Source organism: Pinus tabuliformis, chromosome 4_2 (genome assembly GCF_031772625.1).
Source record: "Pinus tabuliformis cultivar Carrire ecotype Pingquan chromosome 4_2, CPIR1, whole genome shotgun sequence".
NCBI lineage: Eukaryota > Viridiplantae > Streptophyta > Pinopsida > Pinales > Pinaceae > Pinus > Pinus tabuliformis.
In genome coordinates, this window is record NC_142304.1 from 1,135,507,423 (window position 1) to 1,135,513,022 (window position 5,600).

Here is a 5,600-nt window from a genome sequence, read left to right on the forward strand (position 1 = left end):
CTTATCATCTGCACGTTTTTCATCGTCGTAGGTGGTGCTACCATTTTTTCATGAATCTATGCTATCAGTATGGGGCAATCTATCAACTCATGATCGAATTGCTCACAGTAAGTGCATGATATTCTGGTTGGGTTGGTACAATCCCGCGCATAATGTCCTAGTCCTCTGCAATTGTAGCAGATTAGCTGCCCGTGACCCCTTCCCGGCCCCATTCCGCCCTGTTCTCGTTCGCGTCCCTGGAAGCCACCGCGGGCGATCGCCGCGGCTGGATCCTGACCTCGCACCTTAGTCTGCATTCTGTAGGCAGGTGACTGGTCCATTAACATTTGATAGCTACGACAATCTCTTTCTTCATGGCCCACTGACCTGCAAAAGTTGCAAAAGAGCTGCTAGGGGGTCTGGTTGAATTTTTGCAGTAGATGACAGTTATCTGTGTTATGATTCCCTCCCACCCGACAGATCGTGCACTAGAGCAGAGTTGTCCCGCTTAGCCCCGCTTCTACCTCTGCTTGTGATGGTATTGGTCCCCGAGTTGCCACATAATTTGCAAAGACCGTGCAATGATATTTATCATGCCCCTAGGTCTTGCACTTTATACACCATACTTCCTCCTGGACTTCTGAACGCGGTGCCTAGTCCTGTTTCAATTTCTTCATTTCCAAACACAAGTTTTGTATCTGCACTTGGATCTGCTGAACTCCCAACCTCGAGTCCTATAACGGAGTCTTGTACAACCTCATCGCTGTCTCCAGTGCTTCAGCCTGGGTTGAGATCTTTTGTTGTGACAAAGCCATCCTCAGATGTGGTGTTAATGATGCCACAAACCAAGTGCAGTGTTGCGTATTCGACGGTGTCATGTTTGCTTTGCGGATGGTGCTTTTCATTCTTTGATCCAGATCCCATGGATTTTCACCAGGCATCATCGCGATCTCCTTGAACCCTATGATCAACTTTGTTTCCGACTTCAACCAGCTAAATTCTTTCTTCAGTTCGGTCCGGATCTTTGTCGTCCCCACGGTTAGGTTATCGCTTCAGTACTTTATGTACCATGTCAACGCTCGGTCCTGCAACATGCTCACTAAGGTATCCTTTCTGATATTATCGTCTGTAATTTGGTGTGCATCCCATACCAATGTTACCATGAACCAAAATTGTTCTAGATCTTTGCTTCCTACTCCTTTGAACACCAGCAACTGGATCGCGCTCGTCATTCTCAATCTCTGGTCTGCTCGTCAATGTACTCTGAAATTCTACTGCTCCTAATCCCTTAGATCCTTAACTTCTTTCTCTATAGAGTTCCAACGTCTCCACATCAGACACCCCTTAGGCAAATCCTGGTCCTGGCAACAGAACCATTTGTTGGCTTATATGGGCCTGACCCAGGTTCAGAATAGTTATTTAGCCAAACAACTCCCGTAGCTACCGGCCCTTTTGACAATAGTTCACAGAGTGCAGACTGAGGTCTCACCTGAGGTAGTAGGGGAGGTTGCTGGAACCAGGTTTCCGCACCCTTGGGATGTCTAGATGTGATCTGGAGACTTCGTGCACCGTTCTTGCAGCCTCGTGTTGCTTTGCTTCCGCGCAGATTCGGAACATGACTACTTCGCAATATTAATTACTTAGGATGTTATTATAGGTCAGATCTAATTGTGAGGGTATTTAAGCAAACATTTAATCAGATAACGAGGGCGCGCTCTTAACAAAAATATAGATTATCTGTAAACTAGAACACAAGCATATAAATATTCAATACATTAACCAGATCTATATTAGTTCAGAGTAACCCAGTAATTCAGAGCCAACTTATATTTATTTCCACTTTATCACCGATACATCCAAATCTACCCTGCACACTCAGCTACAGGGGTCCACGCACACCGTTGTGGACTCTACCAAGCCTCTGTGCACACAACAGTAGAGCCTCTATCTACCACCCAAAACCCTCGACTCGGACTTACAAATGCACCAATAACCTTCACAAACCCATAGTACTAGAATTCTTTCTCTTCAACCAAAAAACAAAACTTCCTTCTACCCTTAGAGCCTCACTCTATTTATACATTCCCATGGTCTGCGGACCATGGGTAGGCCGACTTACTCCCTATTATTCTATACTATTTCTTGGGTGGACAACCCTTTGACTCGACCTTTTAAATTTCGCGCTCCACATATTTCAAGGTTTTTACATTATTTTTATCCTAACTTCTAGGCTTTCTACCCCAAAACCGTTACGTGGGACCTTTGCTACGCAACAGAAACAAGGCCTTCATGTGTATTGTTGTGTACCAGGAGCATCCAGTCTGAAAATTTATGAAACGTGGTCCCTGGAGGAAGAAATAAGGTTGCAGCCTTCTGTAGGTTGATGCCTACATACTAGTAAACATATCGGCTAGTACAAGAGCTAGAGGGCTGTAGCTCCCTTCCAGTAGAAGCTGGAGAACGGGAGAAGGTTGTAACCTTCTATAGGTAGAAGTGTGCGTATTGGTATGAGTCTGCACCAGTACAATGTTGTAAACATATTTTCTTATTATTAAAAGAAGACAGAGATGACAACAGTAGTTGGTTTTCACCCACATTGGGTTTCCACCTTAAATATTGGTGTTCATGTGTGTTTCTTATGTGTGATGATTCATTCTTGTTAGACACGTAATCCTCTATGGGTAGGTGTAGAATGTGAATGGCCATGAGAGTCCAAGAGACCTTGGGATGTGGAACCCAACTGTCACACGAATGTACTATAAATGTATATCATTGTCAAATAATAAATGTACTCTCATGCTTATATTTCCTATTTTGTCTCTACCGTATGTGTATTTAACATGGTATCAGAGCTGCAGGCATATTCCTACCCTGCTTAAATTTGGTTTTTGTGGTCTTTCTTTACTTATCAATTTTTCTTCATTTCTAGTCATCTTGCTACAATACATATTTTATTGTTGCATGACTAACATTATATCCATCAACTTTATGCTATTAGTGTTGCACTTTTGAATGTCATCTCAGCTAAACTAAAGTTGAATTCTCTACACACAATTCCCCAAATAGAAAAATGTGTGTTCCTCCTGCAAGAACGTTACTCTTGAATTTTAGATTGCAGAAACATTGAAGTCTGACCATTGTGTTATTTGCAGCAGTCATATTGGCTTTTCTCGATTCAAATGTTCAACGATTTGTTCCAAAATGGATTCCAAAATTGTTGTACAAGGCTTCATGCATTGAATATGTTTGTATGTGTTTGGTTGAGCATCAAGTCTGCAGATCTGAGTTTCCTATGATCTCGATTTCTCAGAGGTGTCTGACAATCCTTTGCATAACGTATCCGTGCCTTCTCTACCACACTACCAATCAGTTTTGACCTTCTGGTCCATATATTCTCCTATTTCATTGTTGCGCAGAGAAACGATCCTTCACTCAACGTTATTTGTGCCATTTGTGTCCTGCCATTCTAAATGTGCTCAGTCATTTCACTTAGCGATTTCTCTGTAATAATATGCTCAAAAAAATGCCATTCTGGTCAGCTTGTCAGCGCTGACACAACATTTTTGTACCTTCATTCTTTTCAAGTGTTACGTTGAGTTTTCCTTCTCTCTAGTGTGTAAGGGATTGAATTTTTCTGCCTTCAAAATAGGAGAAGAAATCATGCATTGGCTTTGGAAGGCTCATTGGGTCTAGGCACTGCTCCTGTTCCTTTAACGCTCCCTTCTCTGCAGCTCCCTATCTCCCTAATGCTTTGTTGTGTTCTCACTCGTCGGAACTGTTACCTCTGACACCAAAACCCTAACGCTACCCAACGTTGGTATCTCTACATACGCTCATTTTTCGTGTCAGGCATTACTCCAGTCTCTCCACCTTTTGTTTGAAGTCCATAACGTGAGGTTATCACGAAGGAGCTGCATGATCAAAGTGTTATCCTTGTAAGATTATTCACCTAACGTATCAAGCTCTGCAATTGCCTCGTCAAAGGCCTTCTTGGCAAGTGTACAGGCACAATCTCGTGAATTCAAAATCTCATAATAGAATATAGAAAAGTTAAGGGCCAGTCCCAGTCTGATCGGGTGAGTTGGAGCCAACTCTGCAATCGCAATGTCCTGGGCTACCTTGTATGTAAGCAATGTGCTTTCAGTAGCTTCCTTCCTCTCAGCACTAGTTTTAAATTCTACAAGATATCGATCGAAATCAACCTTATCTTAAAATACCTTGGACTCACCAGATTTGGATGACGGGATAAGATGTGTATCGAGATGACGTAGAATGCCATCACAAATATTACTGAGCTCAGACTCAAAGTAATATTCAATCGCGGCAAGCCTTGCCACTTTCAAAACCCATGCCATCGTTGTGGAAGATTATTCGTGGGTCAATGGCGTAAATTCCTTAGCTTCCCACTATTATTGTTGACGAATGGTGATGTATTTCAGCTAGCTTGGAGGGATTATGTATTTCTAAAGGCTTCGATAATGCCAAAGTCACGGCCGAATTTGGGAGCGTGGATTCTCCTTCAACTAGTTTGGATATAGTCACGTCAGAATTTGGAGGTATAAAAATTTGGTGAGTTTGTTCTTGCTGAGAGACCCATCGTTGAAACCTTATGCTGACGGTTCGAGTCTCCTCAAGTATACTATGCATGCATCCATTAGGAGTTTTGATGGGTTTTGAGTTTTGAAAATTATGTGAGCAGTGAATTCCTTTGTTCCATATTTTTTCTCTTTTTCAGTGCCTATTGCATTCCAGAGGCTCCCAGCGTTAAAAGTGCATATGTGCTAGCATCATTGATTGAAATGAAGTCCAAATTCAAATGATTTAAGTTGATTTTGGTTGTTTTGCATCTTCAATTTTCCGCCATAGTTATGGTCGCTAAAATAGTAGCCAACTTTATTGTTTCCTGGAGAAGTAACTACCACAGCTCGCAACTGCTCTTTACATAGGGAATTTCTAGTTTTCTGAACAAGGACAACCAACCACTATTTTGTTAATTTCTAGTTCCAACACTAACATCAACTGAAGACTCTGAACGCCTGAGGAAATTTGTTCAAGATGTTTCATTATGTTGATCGATGTGGTTAATTTTTCAAATGGCAAGGCACAAATGAGAAGTCAATCATACAAATATTAGGACATAGAACTGCAACACAACACAAATTTATCAGGAAAAGTTATTTTCGAACTATATGAAGAGGATCTCTTGAAGCGACTAGAATCTGAGCTTTCAAGTCACTTTGATAAAGTTGTATTACATTGGGTATTGGTGCATTAGCATCAACATTTGAAGGTTGAGAGTTGAGCATTGAATAAGGCAATCTCTTTGGCATTGTATTGTTCAAATTGAATAGGGGTGGTTGAAATTCCATGACCTAGAACTACTGTATGTTGCTTTAAATACGTTGAAGGCTTTCATGTTTCATATGTTCAATCATATTCAATTGTGATTTTGAACTGATTAAATATCTTTACGACTTGGCTTATTTATATATGGCTTGAGATCAAGAATCTGTATTTGTGAAATTCACCTTATTTTTTCAATGAAAATGGCCAGAATCAATGAAGTATTAGAGTTCCTCAAAACTGTGATATTGTCTACTAATCATGATACATTAAAAGTC

The 5,600-nt window shown here is 41.2% G+C and overlaps 1 pseudogene; it reads right to left on the reverse strand.

The window, feature by feature from the left end:
• Window positions 1–3,920: 3,920 nt before the first annotated feature.
• On the reverse strand, window positions 3,921–4,334 carry LOC149173675 (14-3-3-like protein pseudogene; annotated as a pseudogene).
• Between the last annotated feature and the right edge of the window lie 1,266 nt (window positions 4,335–5,600).